Below are 18,357 nucleotides of genomic sequence, written 5' to 3' on the forward strand. Positions count from 1 at the left end.
TCCCCCCAGAGATACAGAGGATCCCGGATCTGCGCACCTTCCGCCGCGCCTTAAAGACCTTACTATTTCACCAGGCCGGCCTGGCCTAATTTTCCCCCTCTTTTATAAAAGATTTTTAAAATTTTAAACATCTTTTAGTATTTATATATTCAATTTTAAATTGGTTTTAAAAGTCTGGGGTTTTAAATTTGTTGGGGCCAAAATTATTTAATTTGATTTTATTCTATTTTTTAAATTTTGTATTGTATGTGTTTTTATTGTTTGGCTGTGCACCGCCCTGAGTCCTTCGGGAGTAGGGCGGTATAGAAATCTAATAAATGAAATGAAATGAAATGAAATGGTTGATTGCTGTCACTGTCAGAAAATATTTCCTTATTTCCAGGTTGTTCAGTTTCCATTCATTATTCCTTGTCTATCCTACAGGTGCTTTGCAAAATAGACCTGCTCCTCTCTGTGGCAGTCCTAAAATATTGGAACACTGCTATCATGTCTCCTTGATCCTTGTCTTCACTAGAAGATAATTTAAATCATTCTGGAAGGCCAAAGGTGGGGGGTAGATCTCACCTACTGGCATTATAGTAGAAAATGTCTTCTCCTGGACCCCACCAGCTGAAATTCCTTAGCACACGAGGTCTATAGAAAACTTTTTCTACTAGAGCAAATGGGATGCATCAATCCCATTAGGATGAGATGGATCTTCAGATATCCTGGAGCCATGCCATTAAGGTTTTAAACACTTTGAATTTGGACCCTGAAGCAAACCAGCAACCAATGTAGTTGTGCAACAACAGTGTTGCATTTTCCACCCTATGGGCTTCCAGAACTGTTTGTGCTTCTCCGTTCTATACCAGTTATAGCTTCTGGATATTCTTCAAGGAAAGCCCTCTCGTCAAGGAAAGACAACATGTAAAGCATGTTGCAGTAATTATTCAATAATGGTTGGCCCTATGTCTTGTCTATGTCTTGTTAGCCTTCAGCATCCACTAAACTTTTACTTATTCACCTAAGCTTTTGATTGAAATTATATTGAAGTATCATTTGCTATAATGTTGTTTTTGTTGCTTTTTATTGTGCTGCAGTGGCAATTAGGTTAATGAAATGGGCTATTTTTAAAATAATTAACTCTGCAAATAAAAATTCTTGCTTTTTAATACATTCGTAATCACTGGTCTATAATATATGAGTTTTAAATCTTTCTTCTCATACATTACATACTGTTACCTTATATTGTATAATCCTATATACTCCTTAATGCTAGCTGCAGATATAGAAATGCATGCTTATTTATTCATTTCTGGATTTCAAGGATCCTTAAATGTTGGACAAGATATGCCAAGTCAGATATATTTTCTTATATGCTTTAGAAATATATACAATAAAAGAAAAATGTATCATAGCTGATGTAGCTGGCTTGGTATCTTGTTATTCCAGCCATGGCCAAGCATTGTATCACTGAAGTCAACAGCATCATATATTATATTAACAATTTTAAAGTGTCCTACTGCCATTGCTTACTTAGCCAAAATGATCTATTGATTCAGGGCAGCTGGTGAAAGGCGAAGGGACCGAAGATTTGCAGAACTACCAAAAATAAAAATAAAAATAAATCTCTATGGATTTCTTACGTCTGAAGGGAGGCAATGTCCTCCTCCTGCAATTAAGAATAGTTAGCAGACTCTCTCTCTTCCTGATTAATGAATCAAATAAATGATTGCATCATTTCCTGCTAGCAAAGTCTAGTTTCCCCTAATAAACAAAGTACTTATCGGCAGCAACAAGAATATTCTTGTGGGAGACCACAGAGAAGAAAAAATTGCAAGTGAGAGCAGAGCAGCCACCATCAGGATAAAGTAAGCATAGCAAGCAACTGATGATGAAAATGAAGTAGGTGTGGATTAGAGCAAGTCAACAGCAGAAGAGCTGGAAGAGTAGAGCCTGGCAGCCACTCCACTCCCTCAGAGATGCTGACAACCCACAGTCAGCCAGCAGCTGGTAAAGCACCTTTCTTCCCCCTCGTCTATTCCCCCCAAATAGACTGAAAGATTTTGCAAAGCCAATGCTTGAGCAGCAATTCAGAACATCATCATCTGGCAGCAACATAAGCCAAGTAACTTCAAGGTGGTTAAAGACTTTCCTGTAGCTCAAGGAACAAAAAACAATTGTTTATAGAATTCTTTGGGATATAGACATGCCCATGAACATAGACATGCTATGTAGTGTAAATTTAGTGACATGTGCTGAATTACAAATTAAGAAATAAGTACATTTATTAACTTTTTTAATAATAAAAGTCTCCTTACAAGTCCAGGAAGATATCAATAAAACTCCTGCCAGTGGCCTGTACCATTTCATTGCATTCTTGGACAATAAAAGACTACAGGAAATGAAGCCAAACTACTCACTGGAAGCAACGCACATGAAACAAAAGCTATAATCCTTTGGACATATCACGAAGGCCAATGCATCTTTGAAAAAGAGGATTATGCTGGACCAGATGAAGAGTAGGAGAAGGGGCTTACAATGCACATGTGCTGGATTGATTGACTATTGGAAGCCACCGAAATGCACCTGCAAGAACTGTGTAATGCAATAAAAAGAATAGCTCAATGAGTTTTTATTCAAAATCATCAAGAATTGATTATGATATGATGCATAACAATAACAACAACAACAACAGAATTATAGTGATATTGCAAAACATGAAATAAAGTGGTTTAGGATGGAAGTAAAGTCCAGTGAGAATTGATGCTTAGTGAATGATTCAACCATGACCTGGAAATAAAACATGGATGTTCTCTTAGTTGTTTATTTTATGTATAGATGAACGTAGAAAACATGTTTGTGATGGTCTTAGATGTATATGGGTTGGCAACGTGAATATATGTGAACTTTTCTGTGCAAATAATATCCTGCTGTTGGCTGAGAACCAGGTGATTTGCAAAGTAGTTGCATAATGTAACAAGAACTGTGGATTTAAATATTTCAAAGGAAATAACATGAAAGCTAGGTGCATTCAAAGGGTGTGTATCCCCTGAGACAGGTTTATTGATAGATTGTTACACTTTCATTAATATTAATCAAGCCATTGTTTTCCCATAAAGTAACTTAGTGTCTATTTTTTCAGTTAGTGTTTGGTTTAACTTGTATTTGCAATAATTCATTTTTCTTTTAATTTGTCCTTTTCTCTTTGCATTCAAACTATTGGATATAGGTTATATAATTCAAGACATGTGCTTCAAGCCAGCAGAAAGTTTGAATTTTATGTATCTCTTTATTGTTAGCAAGTGGTTTGGGATTTTTGCAAGCCAGATTTGGTAGCCCAATTTCCAAGCATTCTCATTCTGCTTGAGAATTCTCTTTGACATGCATTAAGTGTATCGCTTCATCTCTTGATTATTAGATCACCTTAAACTGCAAACATCTTTCTCACTCTCAAGCCTGCGTTATGTGAGCGTCACTGTCTTCATCTCTACATATAACTATCTACTCCTCCAGGGAGTATAAATGTACTCATAGTTTGGTTTTTCTGTTTCAGCTGCATGCAGGTAAATTATCTTGTTCTGTGGAGAGCTGTTTTTGTCAGCTGTCAGCTCAAGTTACTTTGATTAGACAGATAAGAAAACTGTGTGGAAAGCAGAGACTTTTTCTTTTTCTTGAGCTATGGAAAACCACATGTCATAATAGCAACATGTTACAACAAATATTTTAAACAAGTTTTCTTGCTTTCAGAAACTAAATTCACACTAGTGACAGTTTGATTTCATTAATCACTGTAATTGAAAAAAAAAAAATCCTGCCCACTCACACATGCTGTTTTACTGTGAAGAGATAGCTTATATAAATTCTTGCCCGGTATGGAGAAAGTGGTGAGAAATCAAATCTTGTCTTTTCTCTCAGTCTATTGGTTAAACAAAAGAGAAAAAGTTAACTTATTTTCAGACAAGGGAAACAATCCATAAGCCAAAAACAAAATGGACCCAGAGCAGTGGTGAAATGTAAAATTTGTAACTACTGGTTCTGTGGGCGTGGCTTGGTGGTGGGGTATTGTGACTGGGTGGGCATGGCCAACTTTTTTTTTTTTACTTTTAAAAACATTTTTTTCTACAACCTCTTCGGCTGAGGAGGTTGTAGAAAAAATGCTTTTAAAAGGCTCTGACAATCCCAGCTGAGCCGCACGATCATCAGAGGATTTTTTTTTTAACTTTTAAAAGCATTTTTTCAGCCGAAGAAAAAATGCTTTTAAAAGTTTTTAAAAAAAGCCTCTGATGATTGCATGGCTCAGCTGGGTATTGGGGTTGGGCAGGGATTTTTGCTACCAGTTCTCCGAACCACCCGCTGTCATCGCTACCAGATCAGGCAATCCAGTCTTAACCAGGAACATTTCACCTCTGATCCAGAGGACAATGGCATATTATGCAAGTAGCATTCCTATGACAACAGTAGTTCACTGAGTTGTTTGCTAACATTAACATTACCAGGCTAACCAGGTAGTAATGTTTGTGCTAACACAAGTAAGAAAACATTCATTTGTTATATTGCAGGAAAAAGATAGACAGAGATGGGTTGAGAACCATAAAGGATGACACTGTATATTATCTCCATTGAAAAATAGTTAGTGGTTCATCATTGTTCTTCAGTCAAATTGGATAGGTAGATAAACCTGAAGGATGTGACTCACTGACAGCAGGTTGCCAACATAGTGCCCCTAAGTACTAGTCCATCCATAGATACCAACTTTTATACCTGAGTTTCCCTACAACATTCAGTGTTTATTATTCCTCATTAAACAAGAAACTAACAATCTGCCAGTCTGTAATGATATGTTCATATACCAAAGATCACATCTTAGGGAAAACAACTATATTGGATAGCTTGCAACCCAGCATTTTATTTGAAAGTATAACTACCTGAGAAGGCAAAGATCAGCTTGGTAAGACAGCATCCTAAATTGCTAGACAGGATGAGAAGGAGCAATTTTACTGCTGTAATTTCTAGTAAATGGACATGGACGTATTTTCCTTGAGAGCCATTTTTGTGATGTTGTGGGTAGGTTTAAGGGTGTTCTCAAACTAATGTCAACATTTTTTTAATGTTCCTCATTTATGCCAAACTGGATGGGAGTTTAAAACAACAGGAGTGTTGGCATGCCTAAATTTTACTGTGGATTCCACTATAAACAGGCTTGTAGAGTATTTGAATTCACTCAAATTAATTTAGCCTTCTACAGAATACGTAGGAGATTTGATAAAGGGATTAGTATGAGCAAGAGGTGAGGAGTTCATAGAATAATCCATGCTTGAAAAACAGATCTTCAGTACTAGCTAACAGAATGCAGCACATAAATTGTATATATGCCAAAATATCTGAAAATAATTTGGATACCCAGTGATGCAGAGTATTGTATCCAATGGTTCACTGCTAGGGCATTTTCATCTGCTTTTCATTCCACTTTGTAAGAAAATCACGAACTCCACTTTTCAAGAATTGTCCAAGAAATCAGAGAACTGCAGAAAAGAATCATGTATGTAAGAATTACCATTTTATTACTTTTATTAATATTCATTTGGCTGTTTAAGTCCTCAAAAGAACTGAATGTTTAAAGAACATTTGATGACACCTGTAGCAACAGATGCACATACAGAATTATGTATAAAATGAACAATTTAAAAAATAAATTTAGTTATATCCTGTGCCAAAGCACAAATTGTTCTTAATGTTTGCTTATCTTGTGGAATCTAACTTTGTTTGTTGTTTTAAAAAAGTAAGATATAGAAGAAATATTGGAAATATTCAAAAATATGTTTGTGTGGTCACAACTCTATCACATTCTGATAGTGTCAAAAAGTGAGAAAAGGGGAGAAAAATTCACAGAGAACATGTTTTTATACTATATAATTATTTATGATTTGAACATAGAATAGGATTTGCAACTTGTAGTCTCCTATGGCTTTGGGGATTTCAGAGTCCACCAGAACTCATGCAGTTTCTTCCCATTTAATATGGGAAATTATAGGACAATTGGATGTCAGGTTTACATCCTTCTATCCTGCCCCCATCCTGAAGCCTGATCTAAATTATCTGCAAAAAACAGTCAAGTCATTTACCGTGTGTCCATTCTCTTCCTCCAATAACTTGATGGAGAAAATGCCACAGTAGGAAATATTAACGCCAGCCTTTTGTGCAGCCTTTTGTTTTCATTACAATGAAAACAAAACAGTAAGCATTCTTCTTTTGTTGTCTATTCTGTTATTGTAGAGTAGGAGTTCAGATGAGCCCTCAAATGGATTTCATTCCAGACATGATTTGATGCATTCTCAAGAAGACATCCATTTTCTCTGTAGCTGAAGTCTTATCTGCTTCGTCACTCTCAGTACATTACATCACAAAGAGATGCTTAGGAGCAAAGGGATCAGTTGCCCATATTTCACAGATCAGTCAAAACGTCAATAGTTTTACCCGCAAATATTGTGGAAAAAGTTTCAAAGTATATTTTGAAATTATCTAGTTGTATTAGAAATCAGTACTGAACCATTTTAATGAATCCACTATCCCAATGTGAAGATTTGTACTGGCTAATAGTCTTCAGCTGACCAAAGACTGATTTGTCCATAACTGCAGAATTATCCAGGGATCTTCCTCCCACAGATAACCAGCTCCTTCTGAACAGAAAACTAAATACCACCTAAGCCCAAAGACAGGTCTAGGGTCCTCATGAAGACTACTCTGGACTGGAACCAATATGCAAATTCAGTTGCATATTTGATCCCATGATACAAAAAAGCAATCCAATGCCAGACTGGTTAACATCTCATCTTAGTCCTTTTCGATGAGTTGACCAATGACTTTTGAATGTGCTAATGTGGATGTGGACAATCAATAACTAACATCCTGAGAAATGAAAGGTTAATTAACTTGCAGTATTTTGGACTTTAAATCTCATCATGATCAACATGAAGTCACCATGCATGGTTGTGTTGGTATCTATTACTCTTGTTTATATTAGCTCTTTTTCCCATGCTGCTTTCAGAGACTGCATCTCAGAGGATTAATTTAGAGAATAATGCATTTCTCATTTTCTCTTGCTCATAATTTTTGCCTGTGTGTATCAATGTAGAGCATTCTTCCTGCTTATCAAAAAGAATGGGGAAGTTCCTGCCTGCAGGGAGTTCTATGTGAACTGTGGGAGTCCTAGAATTACAAACAAGGTAACAAACAACTCCTTCTTATAAAATATTACAGTACATACAAGAGGAAGAATGATTATTCACATGCCTTTGGAGGTCAGGCTATCATGTATCTTACCCTTCTGCAGTTGGAGATGCATATAGTATAGGCTTCTTTTACTTGCCATTTGCTCAACCGATTGAATATTGGGGAAATGTGCTATTATATATATAGAACAGACTTTTAGCAAATAGCAAAAGGGTTTATAAGCCAACCTTCTAAGTCAATGGCATTTTAAAGATATGGCATTTGGATTGGCAGATAGAATGGCACTGTCTTCTTCCACTAAAGCAAGAAAATGGCATTCAGCCTCCAGCCCTGATCCTCATGTTTAATTTAGTGGGTATAAAGAAATGGTTTCGACATTTTGGACAGGAGGATAGAAAAGTCATTGTCAATATTTTATGAATCCCTTGAGATGCTGGTACATGAAGATACTGATGATCCAAAAACAGTGGCCTCCAAAGAGAAGTAGTATCTGCTACAGTATGCTAGATGTTAGAGAAAGGTCTTCTAAAAATTAGTGGCACACTGTCTCTTCTATGCTAGCAAATATCTCATGGTTAATACAAAAATGTGACAGGCATATTTCCTTATAATAATCATTGTGCATTATCCCTTTCAGCATCTAGATGGAAATAACCTCTCTTATGATTATGCAAATACATTTTTGAGTGCATCTGTAGCCCAAGAATTACTTTTTCTCTCCACTCACATATTTTCTACATTACTTTTAATTAAGCTTATTTAAGAGGCTGTGAGAGGAAGATAACCTTATTAGTTTAAAGAGATGCATACAAACCAGGTATTGTTTCTGTAGTTTTCTGGTCATGTACAAAGCTTGGATTTAGTACCTATTTAAGCTTGTCTGTTTCATGATTCATTTTATGTAAACAGTATTTATATAAACTTCTTGGTAGATTAGAAGGGTAGCTCAGTAGCCTTAATTTCAATGTCATTTTTCTAGCTTTTTGGTTAAGCTTCATGGCTGGCTTTAGCGTATTGATGCAGCAAACTGAAAGTCTATCTCATTGCTAAATCCGCTTCAGAGCAGAAAACAATTCTGGTAAATAACACAATTTAAATAATTGGAAATCAAATGTAAATGAAAGCACTGCTTTCAGATTATCTAGCTGCCAAAATAGAAGAGACAGTGCAAAACAAAAATGTCATTCATGGCATTCAGAGTCTGCTTAATTAATTAGTTAACTTTTTGAAAAGTTAATTTCTAACATGAGTGTGTTGTGTTGGCCCAGGCAATATAGGTAGTCCTTACTTAACTATGATGTAAAAAAGATGTCGCCACAACACCGCCATGATATAAAAAAGATGTTGAGACTCTAGAAAGAGTGCAGAGAAGAGCAACAAAGATGATTAGGGACTGGAGGCTAAAACATGAAGAACGGTTGCAGGAACTGGGTATGTCTAGTTTAATGAAAAGAAGGACTAGGAGAGACATGATAGCAGTGTTCCAATATCTCAGGGGTTGCCACAAAGAAGAGGGAGTCAAAGCACCTGAGGGGAGAACAAGAAGCAATGGGTGGAAACTAATCAAGGAAAAAAGCAATTTAGAATTAAGGAGAAATTTCCTGACAGTTAGAACAATTAATAAGTGGAACAACTTGCCTGCAGAAGTTGTGAATGCCCCAACAGTGGAAATTTTTAAGAAGATGTTGGATAACCATTTGTCTGAAGTGATGTAGGGTTTCCTGCCTGGGCAGGGGTTGGACTAGAAGACCTCCAAGGTCCCTTCCAACTCTGTTATTCTATCCTATTCTATCCTATCCTATCCTATCCTATCCTATCCTATTCTATTCTACTCTAACCATTGGTTGCTTATGACAGGACAACCCCCCCGCTCTCCAAAAAAAAGTACTTACGACAATTGCTACATCTCCTGCTGGTCACATGATCACATTTTGGGCATTTGGCAATCAGCTCACCTGTTGATCACAATTTTCAATGGATTTGGGTGGTTTCTGGCGTTTAACTTCCAGTTTCAGACAAAATATGTTGATTGGATAAAATAGATTTTCTTAACATCATGCTGTTAGCCTCATGACTGCAGCATTCACTTAACCATGGCATTTGTTTAAGACTGACACAAAAATGGCCCAAAAATTGAGAACAATTATGTGTTAACCTACTTAATGACTGTAACAACTTTGCCCACAATTTCAAGCTTAATTACAGGTGTTAGTCAAAGACTACCTTTATTATTCTTCATCCCTCTCCATTTTTTTCCCATATGGTAATGTCATAAAATCATTTCCTTTTTTTCTGAATCAATAGCTGCTAGAAAGAAAGAAAAGTGGAGTGGGTGTGCATGTATTCAAACGCATAGACAACTGGGGTTATAAAATCACATCAAAATGCATCTGTTTTAATTGAAAGAAAGAAGTCATTCATTCTCCCATTCCTTTGCAGCACCTCTTTGGAATACTTTCACTGCACTACATTTTTTCATAATGTTTAGGTATTATTAAATATGCAAAAGTACAATGTGAACATTAAGAATAAAATATGAAAAAAAACAATATAATTTTTTGGTTAAATAATACATACTAGAATGTCTATGTCTAAGAAAACAGCTCAGACTCATGAAGAACTAAATGGAATTGATAGGTTAGATTTTCTTCCCATTTATTCCTCAGTGTGATTGAATGACTATTGACAAGTGACAGAAAGAAACTCCAATACTGGAAGGACCAGCAGCTTGAGATGAAATGGAAGAGGCAGAGTGAATATCAAGAGGAAATTCTTGATAGTAAGAGCTGTTAGGCAATGAATCCAGTTGTTTAGAACATTGTAAGCACATCCTCTCTAGAGGATATCACAAAAAGGGATATCTGAAAGGGATGGCTAAGAGAAACAGTTCTCAAGTGTTTTAGTCTCAGGTTCTCCTTTCATTCTTAAAAGTGATTGAAAACCCCCAAAGCTGTGATTTGTTAGCTTGTAAGTATTTACAGAATATTTACTATATTAGATATTTAAACTGAGAAATTTTAAAATATTTATTTGCAGACCCCCTAAAAGGGTGTCAAGGACTCTAGATATCCCCAGCGTACATTTTCAGAACCGCTAGTTTAGAGGATTCCTTCAATGAGCAAGGGTTGACTGAGATGACTTATAAAACCCTTTACAATTTAATACATTCTATGATTCTAGATAGAAGATGGTTGCATACAAATGTGCCACAATGCTTCAAGTCATCATGAGGACCCAATGCAATGAACGACTGTTCACAGCTACTCAGAACTAATACCTATTGAATGCACTAAAACTTACTTTCAGATACAGTAAGTGTACATACAATGGCAGGATTCATTTTTTAGGTTATCACACACATGAGAAAATGTTTCATTACTCTTGATTCAGAACTAATAAATGGAAAATTACTTTCCACAAATATAGAGCTATGATGAAATGTGTAGAATGTTATGAAACATTAATTAATATTAATTTCTCTAATATGATTTTCTCTTACTTTTCTCTGAAAAATGCTGTCTCGGTTTCACAGTGTATAAAATTATATTCATAAGTGCTGCAGATAAATAAGAAATGTTCTGACATTCTCCAACATAATCAGCTAAGCTATTTCTAAAATAGACTAGAAATTAACCTGTTTATAACCTACTATGTTTAACTCACTTTGCTTTTTATTGCATTGGTTGCATATTGCAACCAAAATCTTATGAAAATGACATATTTCAAATTTAAATGTAAACCAATGAGTAGGTATATACTGAATGTATAGCTAAAACCCTGGAAATATATTTTCCTATATATGTTTATATATTCTAAAACTGACACATATTAATTTTCCATAGGCATCCATAGTATATCATTGATTTCAGTATGCCACAGCTTAACTTTTACACCTGGAGCCATATCTAAAACTAAATACACTTAAAATTGGTTACAATTTTCCCTATTTAAAAATATTCCAATACTTTCCATGGCATACCTGCACAAGTTTGTTTCATGTTGACACCCATGATCTTTAGCCAACATACTATTCTTGTTAGATTTAACAAGTATAACTGCAGTATCCTGGTGGACTGGAAAGGCAATGAAACACACACAGCTACATTATTTGTGAAAAACTTACAGTGACACAACACAATTATGAAAGGGACGAAGTTATGCATTTAATCTTTTGGCATTGTTATGGTTAACTAGGGCTATTATTACAAGGGGGCTCGATGGCTAGGTAGTTAAAAATGCTGAACTTGTCAGCTGGAAAGCTGACCACCTGGGTTCAAGATCTGAGCTCCAGGAGACAGGTTGAGCTCCCATCCTTGCCTCAACTCCTGCTCAACTAGCAGTTTGAAAGCATGCAAATTCAAGTAGATAAATAGGGAAAACTTCGGTGGGAAGGTAACAGCATTCTGTGTGCCTCAGTATATAATCATGCCAGCCACACGACCATGGAAATGTCTTTAGACGACCTAGGTTCCATCGGCTAAGAAACGGACCTAGATTAGACACAACTGGACAGAGGAAACCTTTACTTTAGCTTTTATTACTATAATCAACACATCTGTAAGTTTCCAGGTTAGAGAAGATTGGAATAGTCATTTTCTAAGAGGTCTAAATATAGATAGATAATGAAAAAATAATACCAGGAAATATAATTGAAATGCTCTGCATCTACAATCTTCTTGGTATTGTTGGTGTTCAATATAATTAAGCTACTCAATCCCAAGGATTTATTTATGCTTTCTGTAATTATTGACAGGATAATGTTTTTTATTTTCTTCCAAAATCTATGATATGTTTATTTGCATTCCCAAATTTTCCATTTCTAGTAAGTTAGTTTGAAACCGTAATGGTGGCCACAATAATACGGTGTTCAAAATCTGACTGTGATTGATGTAGCACTATTTTTAAAAAATGTACAAAGGAATACATTTGGGAGTTCAGTCTCCTTTCTTTCATTCTCTATAGAGAGAGAATTCTCCTGAAAATGGGGAGAATTAAAAATTGGATTATGGATGGTTTTGTTCTGTTTCTTTGTTTTGGTAGAAAGATGAATAAAATGTTTAAGCAATTGTCCACTGGAACCTTTTATTCTCCTTGACTGATTGCTAAAAAGCCGGCAACATGAAGAACATTCTAACTTGGAGCAATACAATACGTTTGCTAGCATAAATAAAACTTATTGAGTAAAATGCATTTTTGCCTCCAAGCAGTATAGCCGGTCTGAAAAAAAAAAAAATCAGGGCTTTGTTTATTTCTTTGCTTGTGGACTTACTGCATAAAAGGTTTCCTCAGAAATTGGTATTTCTGTTTCTTTTATCTTGCTGCTACAGTGGCTATATTTGGGTTGCAATAATCCAGATGATTAAGCAAATGGTGGCAAGTTTACAGTTTTTTACTGGATAGTAAAAATTCAGAAGACCACTAGATGGCAGCAAAGTATCTCTTTGCTGCCATCTAGTGGTCTTCTGGATTTTTACTATCCACATCTGATAACTATTGACTAGGCCTGATAAAACTGGAGGTACAGTAAAGTATGGTAACTTATCAGAGGGTCTTCTAATGATTCTGTAGTTGGAAGGAATTCCTCTTGATGTTTCAAACTGGGTTCGATGGAGACTTGAATGACTTCTGTGAGGGACAAAAAGCGAAAAAGAAAACATCTCATGAAGAATTAAGGAGGAGATGGAGGGACCCCATTCTTTGAAATACTCAGCCATCTGCTTCAGCTTTGATGCTGTTCTTCTCCACTTACTGCTGTATATCACAAGTGTTTGCAATCACTCCACTGACAATAACCAATGATCTGTGCATGAACATGTATAAAAATTAACACATTGTTTGTCCCAAACTCAGACAAATATTTCTAACTTTGGAAGAATTATTGTGGTGAGTCTCTCCATTCCTTTTCACTTTTCACATTGCATTGTATTTGCATGTGCGTGCCCCCAAGAAGTCACTTAATAATCAAGGTGACATCCTGTGCACCTCTACTTAGGTTTAATCCCACTCACCTTCAATCTTTGGACATTAATTTAAAAAATAAGATTTCATATATTTTTTTTGGTTGCAGAGATCTTGTTTCCCAGCATTCTTTGGAGTGGCCCTTCCTCCAGAGTAAACATACATGGGAGTCACCTTCGCAGTTCTAGGAAGTTTGCACTTAATTCGTTCACACAAAAAGCTAATCTGTAAATATTTCTAGTTAAAAATGGCATGCATACGTTGATCAAGACACTCTTTTATATTTGGTGAACCCAATATATAAATATGATAGAGAAAATAATACTCCACATTTCCCTTGAGAAATTTCCTACCCCAATTGCTTAGAATGAGTTTTTGCAATGCTTCAAATAATTTAGAGGCTGATGGTATCTTGTAATATGTTAAGACCCAGGAGACTAAGAGTCTCTTGGCAAATCTTCCTTTCAGACAAAAACTGGGCAGGTTTCTAAAATCTTGTAAGAACAGGTGGTTAATACTGATCTGAAGGGGAAAAATTTACATAAATGTAGAATGGAAGCACATTCAAATATTTATGAAGCTAAACCACATTTCAACTTGTCATTTCAATGAATAACAGTTAAATATTTATTTCACAAAAACTAGTTTCCAGAGCAAGTTCAGGATTCAGAATTGCAGGGGGGTGGGTTAGGTCATTTTTCCTCCTGTCTTTTAAAAAAATCTTTTGCAGCTGTGCCAACCAGTATTAGCTGGACCATCAGGTCAGTGGTGGAATTCAAATTTTTTTACTACCAGTTCTGTTGGCGTGGCTTGGTGGACATGGTGTAGCTTGGTGGGCGTGGCAGGGGAAGGATACTACAAAATCTCCATTTCCACCCCACTCCAGAGGAAGGATACTGCAAAATCTCCATTCCCACCCCATTCCAGGGGGAAGGATACTGCAAAATCTCCATTCCCACCCCACTTTGGGGCCAGCCAGAGGTGGTATTTTCCAGTTCTCCGAACTACTCAAAATTTCTGCTACCGTTTCTCCAGAACTTGTCAGAACCTGCTGAATTTCATCCCTGCATCAGTTCAATTTTGATTGCATCAAGAGCTAGGAGCTTAAATCCAGAACCAGATACAGAAACAAACTGAAATAAGGATAACCAAGCTAGCATTACATGCTAAACCCATAAAAAAAAGGGGGCAGAGTTATTGAGTTACTGCTGTTATTACCCATTTACTGCAGAAACCCCTGCATAAAGATACTATAATCTTGTTCATCAAACAAGTTCCACTAAAATAGGAAATTCTCAAAGGAGTCAATGGCCAGCCTGCACAGAGTTCATCTGAAAGATTTTTTCCCCCTCTGAAGTCCAAGTGCCATACAGGCCCACATGGGAAAGTTGCTTCTCATTTGCTCACACAGTTTTAATACTGGTTTAAGCTATGGCCTCTGGCAGTATTGCTTTCCAAGATGCCTTGGGGGATATATGTATGTAGTTAGCCTTTTTCTCTGCAATCATTTTATTCTTCCCTCCTTTATTTTAATTGCAACACTTGACCTGAAATGGCTTATTCCAAGTCAAAGAACCTGCCCCAAAGATTACCGACTAGAGTAATTTCCAGGTGCTCAGTCTTGTGACTAAGATAGCTCTGATACATACCATTTATTAAATGATGCATTCTTCCTGCTTCTTGCCCCTTGCTTGCTTGCTTTAATTTTACCTTAATGACATTTCTAAGCAACATAAATCTTTCTTTAAATTTTATCTTGTAATTCTTCTCAAATTAATCATTTTATCACACAGTCTCTTCAATGAGTTCTTCTGCAGCCTCCAATTCTCTGGACTTTTTCCAAAGCAGAGCAATGAGGAGAATTGTCTTGTGCCCACATATGGAGGGCCCCATTTCAGAGTATAATTTCGTACTTAAAGGGATCGAGTAGATCAATATTTTTCATTCAAGGCAGCAAAACAATTCCAATAAGATAAATGGCAAGAGTTCAATATTTCAGTTTTCTGCACACACTCCCAATTACTGGGTTATTGACTTCAGTGAAAGAAGAAAGAGTTACGGTGATATACGATGCAGTAAAGACTTGGGAGAGATGTTCATATGGACGTTCCTGGGCCTGAAAGGGTTGTATCACCTGATCATTGGGAAAAGCCTTAAGAAAAATTCTCTCTGAAGAGCTATTCAGTGAAATTATCCTTCCTGCATACAGTGCCTGCAAACAGACAAAGTATTTTGAAATACTTTTTGCAATAGTTATGGAATAATCCACTGTACCAGACTGAAATCAAAAGAAGACATTTACATTCCATACATTTAAGCTAATGAATACCCAAGTTTATTTTTCATTATGGGAAAATGCACGTCTTTTAATTCTTATTAACTAGGATAAAGCTGGAAATAACAATCCTACTTCAAGCATAGTTTTATGCATATGTGTGTGTGTGTGTGTCTGTCTGTGTGTGTGTTTTCTTTTCTTTTCGTAGGCCTTTATGTGTATTTGTCTTTATCCAGGTTCTTCCTACGTAAACCAAGATTCTTTTGTGCAGCCCTAGGTCAGTCTCCCAATGGGCAGCAGGGTGCCTGGAAAAAGCCTAGAAACTAGTGGATTGTGATTTCACTGAACTAGGGCTGCACAAAAAAATCTTGGTTTACGTAGGAAGAACCTGGATAAAGAGAAATACATATACATACATACATACATACATACATACATACATACATACATACATTCTGAGGTTTTCGTGGGTGTTTGTATGTAGGTCTTTGGTTATTCGGGTTTTCTCCTGCGTCAACTTGGAAGTGTCTTGGTGACGTTTTGACGAAGTCTCATTCGTCATCTTCAGGCTGGTGTTTTCGGCTTCGTGCTTCTAGGAGCACGAAGCTGAAAACACCAGCCTGAAGATGACGAATGAGACTTCGTTGAAACGTCACCAAGACACTTCCAAGTTGATGCGGGAGAAAACCCGAATAACTACATACATACATACATACATACATACATACATATATATTCTTACTTCTTCGTAGGATTTATGTGTGTTTTTCCTCTAGCTGCAGAAAAACCTTGGTTACGTAGGAAAAACCTGTCTAGAGGGAACACACACACACACACACACACACACACACACACACACACACACACACACACATATATATATATATATATATATATATATATATATATATATATATATATATACATACATACATACATACATACACATACACACACACACACACACACACAAGCTGTACAAATCTTGTAACAATCTTTGCCCTGATTACAGTGGTGCTTTTAAATGCAATGGCATTTTCCATGTCTTTTGATTAACATATAAGTGAAGCAATTCATCCTGCTTACACTTAATTTACCATTTAATTTTCATTTAGAACAATCTTTGAAACAACGTCTTTCCTTTTTTCTGTGTTTTTAAATTGCTTGATTCTTATTATTAGCAGATTTGCTTTTTCTGAATTTTTGAGCAAATTATTGGACATACAGACACCTTGACAGATCTATTTAGTGGGAAATAATTCTATCCATTATGTGGTAACAATTTCAAAAACACCTAATTAATCTAAGCAAAATAATACCATCAATCAAATGCAAATAGTTTCCTATCACAGAAACGTAGCACTCCGTAACTCTTGCATGTAACATAATTAAATGTCTATAAGGAAACATTATACATCATTCATAGGCTCTTTCTGCTGGCATGTAAGCATAAACTGCATGAAAGTGAGTCTAACAAGTTTAAATCTCTAATGGAAAGAGGAAAAAATAAAGTTAGTTAAATTTGCCTTACTTCTTCTCCAGTCCATGAAGCATATTAAATTTCTGGCTCATGAAAACTGCCTGCTATTATATCTGGGTGTTATTTTCTCTCCCACTTTTCTTCACAAAACTGCTGATTGTCCAACCTCTGAACAAGGCATAGCTGTATTCTAAAGCTGGAAAATCAACTCATGAATTTAAAGCAATAGCACCACCTAGGGTTTCCTTAGAATATAAGGAAATTAAATTACAAAAGGATTCTAATTCACAATTCTGAACATAGCCATTTTATACATATGAACATTGCATTGGCAATGCAGATTTCTTCATTTAATTATTTCCTTTATATATATTTACACATATGTCTACAATGAAGAATGACTGTAACAGGCCTGCAAAGATGTCATGAAACAAACTTTGTTTGTTCATTGTGTACCTTCATCACAATGTTGCATGCAACTACATAAGTTACGGATCTGCATTGCTTCATCTTTGCACAATAGATTATTTCAGATAAATTGGTACAGCCTCTGGTAAATGGATTTATAATTGGCACATCAATATTGATTAGAATTATTGGAGAAGAATTGTGCAAAGGATCTCTGATATATGAACTGAAATGTAGGTAGCTTTTAACAATGAAGTGGTAAAAACCTAATTACAGAGAAGTTGGAGTACAGGTAATCCCCAGATTATGAACGCTCCCTTAACAAATGTTCGAAGTTACGTGATAAGCGCCCCCTAGCATTTACAAACAAGTCCTAAAAATTTTCACTGCTTTCTTGCTGCCAGAGGCCTTGTCAAGCTCTTTGCTGATGAGAAAGGAGGGAGCAGGCAAAGAAACAGGCTGGAGAGGAAACATATCTTCATAAAGTAAGTCACCCGGTGCAGCAGGATGGGGCCGAAGCAACTGTGGGGATCCCTTCTCCACCCCAAGATACATCATGTGCACTTAACGAGACATGTTAAATTAAATTAGCAAATGCGTGGGCGAAAGCAGGGAGTGATCTCATTCAAGGTACGAGATTCACCCCTACAAATTCTCAAGTTATGGATGGAATGGGCAGGCTCCATTACATTTGTAACTCAAGAACTACCTGTATGTGATGTGATGACACAAAACATCTTATCTGAAGTCCTGATAGTGCAGGTTTCTATATATTCTGCATGCAAATTTGTATATATAAAGAGCTTCCCATTGCAGAAAGACATGCTGTATTCACAGAGGTCCATGCTTCAAAAAGCAGATGGGAACAAGATAAAAACATTGGCAGGATGAGGACAAAAATTAAATTTGATTTAATTCAATTTACCATATTTTTCGGAGTATAAGACACACTTTTCTCCCCCCCTTAAAGTGGGTAGAAATGTCTATGTGTCTTATACAGCGAATGTTACAGAAGCTCCGCCCA

At 36.2% G+C, this 18,357-nt stretch overlaps 2 long non-coding RNA genes across 4 annotated transcripts; both read right to left on the minus strand.

The window, feature by feature from the left end:
* Nucleotides 1–344: 344 nt before the first annotated feature.
* Nucleotides 345–11,277, minus strand: LOC117663039 (uncharacterized). Of its 3 annotated transcripts, XR_015734417.1 has the most exons (5): nt 11,192–11,277; nt 9,436–9,519; nt 5,383–5,504; nt 3,806–3,898; nt 345–2,577 (listed from the first exon to the last, which is right to left on the minus strand). It is a non-coding gene; the product is annotated as an uncharacterized LOC117663039 (long non-coding RNA). The 3 variants fall into 3 exon arrangements; XR_015734416.1 differs by lacking the exon at nt 345–2,577 and having other exon boundaries at nt 2,600–3,898; XR_004590594.2 differs by lacking the exons at nt 345–2,577; nt 9,436–9,519; nt 11,192–11,277 and adding an exon at nt 6,105–6,928 and having other exon boundaries at nt 2,600–3,898.
* Nucleotides 11,278–11,955: 678 nt separating this feature from the next.
* On the minus strand, nt 11,956–17,081 carry LOC117664368 (uncharacterized). The gene is made up of 3 exons (XR_004591014.3): nt 16,977–17,081; nt 14,820–15,382; nt 11,956–12,837 (listed from the first exon to the last, which is right to left on the minus strand). It is a non-coding gene; the product is annotated as an uncharacterized LOC117664368 (long non-coding RNA).
* Nucleotides 17,082–18,357: the final 1,276 nt, after the last annotated feature.

This window comes from Pantherophis guttatus, chromosome 5 (genome assembly GCF_059756535.1).
Source record: "Pantherophis guttatus breed Tessera chromosome 5, ASM5975653v1, whole genome shotgun sequence".
Lineage (NCBI taxonomy): Eukaryota > Metazoa > Chordata > Lepidosauria > Squamata > Colubridae > Pantherophis > Pantherophis guttatus.